Raw genomic sequence first — 7,717 nt, forward strand, 5'->3', positions numbered from 1 at the left:
TCATGTGACATACTGTTTTACTTCTTACTGAGACTGAAGTTCAAATTATTTATTTACGGCCTTGTGTAAATTTTTTCAAAGTTTATTTATCATAAACTTCATTTTTTGGCATTAATTTTGACCGTGATCCACTATAGTGTATTAAGCAAATATTGGTAATAGTTATCTCAGACATTCTAAAACACTACAAGAGTGGTTTTCACTAGAAGGTGAAGTTACCCGTTTTCAAGTGAACTATTTTCAAATGGTGCATTTGCAGCAAAAGTACAAGTACTAATAGTTTATTTTCGACAGTTCTGAGTGCCTGCTGCTGCCATTCAGTACCTAGGATGTGCTTGATAATCAGTGCTTTTGAAAATCGGGACACAAGTTACTAGAAAAAAGGGATTAATGATGATGTAAGTACAATGCTCCTCTCCAACTATCATTCTGTAAAGGAAAAAATCCATTGTAGATATGTCTAGCATATACAGCAAAATGTAACTTTCAATTTTTTTATATGAAGAAGTGTTTTTACTCTTGTCTTGTTAGCAAGCTGGTTAAGCAAGTTAAAAATTTTTGGCTTCCTGTAAGATTCAGTGCTAATTTTTGATTAGTGTCAAGAGCACTTCTGAAACTGAAGCCTCACCTTTAGCTTTCTCAAGGGAAGGATTGAACATCCTCTGGACAAAATCTTTATTAAGGAATCCCAAGTATTATGAGGTGCACATCCTACATGAAAAAACAAAGTCCATAACTAAGTACCTTGAGGTATTTGCCCTCAGAAAGGCCAAGTTTCAATAGAATGAGCCAATTTATTGTGAATTACTGTATCAGTGTGGGTTGCAGCCTTTTATGTTTTCTACACAGAAGCAGTGAGAGAATACAGTGCTGTGGGATAGACTGGGACAAAGCAAAGGCCATTCTCTTCATAAGTTACAAAGTGAAACTTGGAAACATATAGGTTGTCTGTAACTTTTGTATAGGATTGAGGTTGCTTGCTCACTTAGGTGCCAGTTTTTCTGAAATGTTGTAAATCTTGATATCCCATGGAGATAAATGTACTATGCAAGGAGGATTAATTGCCTGTCAACTAGATCAGTTTCTTAGTACTTATCACCTTTTAGAAATTAAAGTTGTATCATTTGATGTGAATGTTCAAGGTTTTTTTTTTTTCTTAAATTTCATTGCTAATAGTTTCTGGAAATGGTGGCTGGAACGGTGGCTTTGACTTAGCAAAGAAATAACTTCAGTTCTTACTTCTTCTCATTTCCCAGGACATTTCCTGACCACTGTACAAATGTGAGTATTCTTTCTCTTTCATACAAGTTGGTTTGCTGCAAGGTGTCATTCACAACCAGCTCAGTCAGGAAAACTGTAGTATTTTTAAATTTATTTCTGTGACTGTTACCTTACCAGTTACTCCTGCAAAACTCCCAAGTCAAAGGTGGTGCTTCCATGTTTTGCTAGCTCCCTCGACATAAAAAAGGTAGATTACTTAGACTGCTTAGTGCTTAAAGAAAAGCTGAGGTGATTATGTGTGCCTTAGCTGCAAGGCCTGCCTTCATAACAGACCTTGGGGATTCTCCCCTCCTGCTTCCATTCAGCCACCAGTGGAAGGAGCTGTTTCGGCAGCTGATGCTGCATGTTGGCATTGGAAGGTCCTGTAGTGGAATTTAGACATTAGATAGATAGGAAAATGGGCAAAAATTATTTCAGGAGGAGGAAGCACAGAATATGACAGGACTGGGTGTTTGGCAGTGGAAATATCTATATTTTACCCACAGATTCCACCCCTCTTTGGAAAACTGTCTCCAAGGGAATGCTTTGGCACGCTAGAAAGAAGTAGCTTGTAAAAGATGAGCCCTGTAAAGGAAATCAGCTCAGGGTATCACTGCCTCTTGCAGACTGACTCCCACATTTCCCGTCACGATTTTTCTCTTGTATTTCAATTCCGGGTCTATACCAAATTCTCCCTATGAAGGAATAAGCCCAAAGTCTTTCCAGACCTCGCAGTCAACTTTTCCCTTTTAAGTATTGATCCAGATTTTCCCTATGGTGGCCTTTGCTTTACTGTGGTTTAGTGCTTCTTCTGATAGGAGGCGATTATTTTGGGTGCTGCAGGCTGGTGACCTGTTGTGCCAGACACACTCTGCATAACAACAGGACGGCTTTTACCCTGAAGGACTAATGGTTTTCATAAGAGTAAATCCTGCTGCAAACAGCCCTCATCCCTGCTGCTGTGATTAAGCCCAGCTCAGCTGACCGATACCGCAGGTCTGGTGTGAGACAAGCACGTGGTGTCTGCTCAGCACAAGGGCAGGACGGGCTCAGGAGCTGATAAACACCGCCTGAGCTTTGCTCTGCTTCCTGACCCTCCTCAGCCCTCAAACACTGCCCCAGTTTGTCCCACTGCCTGCTCTGGGTTCTGCAGGGATTGTGCTGTAGCAGGGAAATCCCTGTGCCTTGCCCAGTGCACTCAGGGAGCCCTCCCCAGGGAAGTGTGGAGTAAGGATCTGCTCGAAAATGTTTCTGAATCTGGCATCTACAGCTGTTGAGATTTGTCAGACTCTACACCTTAAAGCTGACCAAGATGCAGAAATGCCCCATAACAAACCTGTTTTGTTCACTCAGTTTGTTTTTGAATGAAAACAAATTTTCTGTGTAATTTTCAAACACTGCAGGTGAAATTTCATTAATATCTGGGTGGCATGCAAACTGATTTTCTTATGTAGTAAGGTTTTGAGAGACTGGAAGTGACAGGTAACTTGTGTCCTGTTCAGCTATTAACTTAGAGTTGTTTGAAGCTTTAAAAAATTTATTTATTCAGCGTACATAATTTTTGTCTTGAAAAAATGGAAATTGCTTTGTCTTTGCAGATACATAAAATCAAACTCCATCCCCTTGGTTATAATGAGGTACTCCTACTTTTTTACTTGCAAAGTATATATTTGAGCACCATTTTCCCCAAAAGTATCCTGTATTCTATGGATAAAAACCTTCTAAAGCATAGACACCTATGACAACAAAACAAAAATCAAGAGCCATTTTCAGTTCTTTTGTTGGAGGTAGTAAACTGCACTCAAACTGAGGCAGAGAAGCAAGCATTTTATCTTGTTGTGTTATGTGTATTGTGAAATGTCCCATCAGTTTGGCATTCCTTTGATTCTGTTTTTCATTCTGCTGGTGGAGTTCAGTTGGCCAGAGGAAAATCCTACATTAGCTCATTAGGCTATCACCATTAGCACTAAGTTGTTGACACCTCACCCTATCAGGAAGAGGTGATACCAGACTTTCTGAGGGTTATATTCAAAGCAGACTTTAATTATCCCAATAAACATAAAAGCTTATATGAATTATCCCAATAAACATAGAAGCCTGTATGAACAGGTGAGCACTTAGTCCTACACAGTCTGTGTATTTATCTCTGCTGGAAATGTGACCCCCTTAAATCCAATCCTTCTCAGGTTCTGAAACAATAAGAGATTTTCTTTGGGTTATTACTGTTCTGTTTAATTATTTGCAGCATTTTTTTCAAAGGAATGACAAACCATTTACACTTTCAAGATACAAGTTATTGTGTGGAACTTTTCCTGTAAGTAAAAAGTATCTTATGTGGTTGTCAAAACCCCCAGTATATTACCCTTTCTTTTGTTTAAATCCATCATCAGCCTTTGGGTTGATTGGCTGCTGCTTTTTACTTATTTTTCAAGAGACTTTTGGACTCTCCATCGTGTTACTGCTTGGTTCTGTAGGATTTGCTGAGAGGTTCCTGAACAGGCATCTTAGTGAGGCAAGACAAGGGGAAGAGGCTGACTTTCCAACACCTGGCAGGTCTGCTGCCATAACAAACTACCCACATGGATGTAAAAAGCTCCCGGAGATACAACAGTGGTCCAAATCCACATCTCCAGTGGGTTTTTTTTTTCCCTGGTGTAGGGCTAATTCAGATTTGAATATAGGTTGTAATGACTGAAAAATCAGAAAATGCAAGAATGGTTTGTGGGACAGATGGGATTAACTGCTTTTTGTTTTTAAATAGATATATTCAAGACAGTAAGACACAGATTTTAAAAAAATATTTATCTGCACACCTAAAAATGTTTGTAAAATGTCTTACCTTAAATATGCACATAAGAGATTGTTAGAAGAGTAGCAGATTTGAAAAAAGGCACAGTACCTCTCTTATGGTTTTGTGTGTTCCCTGAAGGAGAAAAAGGAAAGAGGTTATTGATGGAGGTAAATTAGTAGTGTAGTGACTGCTTCGTTTCTCTGCATTAGACATTGTGAGGTTTTTAATTGCTGGTACAAAATCTTTCTATTTTGCTAATTTTAACTTTGCCTCAACAGAGGAATAGGACATTCTCATTGTACCTGTTTCAGTCATGGCAATCTTCCACTCTTCATATGTTTTGGAGGAAATTTCTTATCTGAATACAACTCTCAGGAACAGACTGTTTTGCGATTTTTCTTATTAAGCAGATTTCAAATGTTAAGAAGTAGACTTAAAAACAAAAAAGGGAGTCACTAGAAACTGTCATGAGTGTGTGCTCTTGTAGTCACAGAGAATTACTGAATTGTACTTCTTGGCACAACCTGTACCTTTTTAATGTACTTTGTACATTTTAACTTCTGAGTACCTTTGGATCTTCCCTGAAATTCCTAGATTTTGGATCCAGAAGTTGCTATTTACTTTGTGGAAACTGTGGTGCTGTCAAAATCCCCATTCTATTCTCTACCTTGTTCTCTTATTAGAGTTCCTGGGTGAATAAATCCCTGAGAAATGTTCTCTCTGCCTGCAGACTATAGACTAAAAAGAGAACAAGAACTGGAAGCTGTTGGCATGTCTTTGGATATACAAAGTCCATTTTTGATGGGAAACTCATTTAACTCTGGACCTTGTAATTGAAGAGAAAGAGGTTGCCAGCTACCAGCAGCTGTTAGCAGCACAACCCCAGATAAAATAATCTTTAAACTGCTCACCTTTAGGCTGTCAGTGGCCCAGACACAACATCTCCCAGTTGGCACACTCCCACTGGGACCTGTTGTCCCTGTATATGCCAAGTCTTGTGTGAGCACTGGAATGGCATTGCTGGCACTGTGATAAGCACACTGGTCCCTGGGTACCTGCTGAAAACCAAGATAAAAGCTGGGAAAACAGCAAAGATCTCTCTGCTCTCAGTTCTCCACCAACGGCCTTGGCACAGGTGCCTGTAGTGTTTCTGTTTTTCATAAAAGCAGTTTTACCTTCTTCCTCTTTTCTTTCACTCCATTTACACCTTCCCTGATAAGGTGAATTATGCTGCCTGATGTAGAATGGGTTTCAGCCAGGTTTTGGCAGAACTCTTCCAATTTGATGGAAGTGGTTTTGGAGGATTTCAGATGAGCTTGCAAGTGCAGGAATCCTGACAAGATGGCAATGCCACTTCTCTGGCAGTTCTGACAGCCAGACAAATTGGCCATTGTTCTGTATCTTCCCCATTCTTATTTCACTTCCCCTGCTAGCCACAAAAGTTGGAAACAATGGTTTCCTTGAGCTTGAAAACTCCTAGTTAAAAGCAGCTGTTTGCCTGTGAGTGTGTACTGCTCCAGATAAATATTTCTAGTAGCAAAATCTTCAGTGCACCCTAAAAACAAGTATTATAAAAAGGAAAAGAACCAATTTTGTAAATAGATATCCTGAACTCCGTTAAACCACTCAAATTTGTAGGAATATCAGCCAGGCACTGCCTAGCCATCAGTTTGTGTGCTGTTACATCTTATGGAAGAATCGGGGCTTGAGTCTGCAAGATGTAGCAGTTCAGAGGTGCAATTTACTCAGCTTCAGAGAATTTGGGATGATTTGACTGGAAGAGTGTGGCACAGTGGAAGCCTGCAGAGCTCCTCCTCACTCAGCTTCTTCCTCCCCTGGTGATGTCCATTGCTCAGGTGCTCTCTGGGAGGGAATTGGCTCTGTGGGGCTCTTCAGCCAGGCTGCTGCCAGGGCTCCTCATGACAATCACAGCTGTCACAGGGGAGCAGAGTTCCTCTCTCAGTCTGGGCAGAAGTCACCTCTTCAACGCTGCTGTTCATGGTCCTGTCAGAGTACAGGACCTGCAGCAAAAGAACAAGGGGTGCAAATTCAGAGCAGCATGGACACAGAGCCTGTGAACTCTTACATAGCAGCTGTGCATTTTGTTAGCTACATATTTATTCACTACTTCCCTTTCTTAATTGCTTTCAGATTGCAAATAAACTTTCTTTTAAAATCACCATCTTACTGTTGTCTCCTTATTTCTCTGTTCCTTTTTTCCTTTCCTATCTGTCTTCTCTTCAGAAATACTTTTTTCTCTGTACAACTCTGACTTGTACCACTTGATTTTGTCCCCAAACTAAACTGTTCCAGTGATTGGTAATTCATTGGTTAAACTCAGTTACAACAGGGCTTCTGAACTTCAGTTTGTCACTTGCTGTCACCAAATACCTGTGTCTGTAGACTCCAGAAAGCATGAGTTATATTAGATGGAGCTTGGGAAGGAGACTGCAAGCTTTGGCATTACAGGGGGAGGGATTTATTGAAAGCTTACAGCCTAACTTTTTCAAAGAAAAGGAAACTCCATTTATGACTGAAGCCAGCCACACACAGTGGCTGGGAAGTTTTGAGTCACTTTGTAAGAATTGCTTTGCATCTCTCTCTGTGAACTCTGAGTGGAGAAAGAGGTGGTGGAGATTCTATTTTTAAATAACCTTCTTTTGCATCATCTGTTCTAAAATTTGAATGCTTCAGTTAGCACTTGCTACACAGAGCACCTCCTTTAAAAAATGAATATTTTTAATGGGATGTTAGTGTGGTTCTAAATTATTGCATACTGAGTGTGTTTATACTTGGCTTGATGTAACCTTATCTCTGACCTATTTTCACAGGTTATGTTGGCCACTTTCAGTTTTCTGAAACCCGTTTTCAGTCTTCTCCAAAATGCAAATCTCAAAACTTGTGTTCCATCACTTGTGGCTCATCACTGCTTGTCCTAAAACCAGGACAGCTCTCTGCAGAGAAACGGGTATTTTCATGCAGAAGAGGTTAAAGGAGGAATTGCCCGAAGTGGAACTGGGGATACTGACATCCCTGTGGGTCCGAGGTTCTGCTCTCTAGGAGTGAGCCAGGGGCAGCACATGAGGATTGTGTGCCGGGCGAGGAGGGGGAGCTCTGCGGAGGAGGCCGGAGAGGTGACCAAATCCCAGGGATTGCTCTGTATATCCCGGGATGCTCTGCCTGCCCGGAGAGCCTGCAGCATCGGAGAGCAGCTCAACACGCGTACCCAGCCGGGCTTGGGGCTCTCCGGGGCTCCCGTGGCTGGAAAACCCCCATGTTTTCATGTGCTTTGTTACCCAAGGGGCTCGTTGGAAGGTGCCTTGGTTCAGACGAGAGGGGCAGGTTTGTTGCTGGGTGTAACCCGACAGAAAACGAAGCCGAGAGGCCAAGTGGTGGCACCTGTGGGGAGACACGTCTGATGACAGCATCCAGCATCCGTGGCCTTCGCTGTGCTGGCACCGAGGCCGTGGGGAAGCGTCCTGCGGGCGGGCGCGGCCCGGGCACGGCTGCGGCTCCCGCGGCCCTTTAAACCACGTGCGTCCCGCCGTGCGAACCGGTAACCGGCCCGGCTGCGCTCAGCGCAGGAAAAACGCCGCAGAAGGTGCTCCTATTATTGTTAGTATATATTAGATATTGTAGTAGTAGTATTATTGTTATGGACATTTT

General features: G+C 41.9%; 1 long non-coding RNA gene across 10 annotated transcripts; it reads right to left on the bottom strand.

The window, feature by feature from the left end:
• Positions 1-1,133: 1,133 nt before the first annotated feature.
• Positions 1,134-7,437, bottom strand: LOC135303541 (uncharacterized). 10 transcript variants are annotated; one of them, XR_010365014.1, is made up of 3 exons: positions 4,354-7,415; positions 4,100-4,183; positions 1,134-1,643 (listed from the first exon to the last, which is right to left on the bottom strand). It is a non-coding gene; the product is annotated as an uncharacterized LOC135303541 (long non-coding RNA). The 10 variants fall into 10 exon arrangements; XR_010365020.1 differs by having other exon boundaries at positions 4,963-7,406; XR_010365015.1 differs by lacking the exon at positions 1,134-1,643 and adding an exon at positions 2,719-3,449 and having other exon boundaries at positions 4,100-5,109; positions 5,227-7,416.
• Between the last annotated feature and the right edge of the window lie 280 nt (positions 7,438-7,717).

This window comes from Passer domesticus, chromosome 6 (assembly GCF_036417665.1).
Source record: "Passer domesticus isolate bPasDom1 chromosome 6, bPasDom1.hap1, whole genome shotgun sequence".
NCBI lineage: Eukaryota > Metazoa > Chordata > Aves > Passeriformes > Passeridae > Passer > Passer domesticus.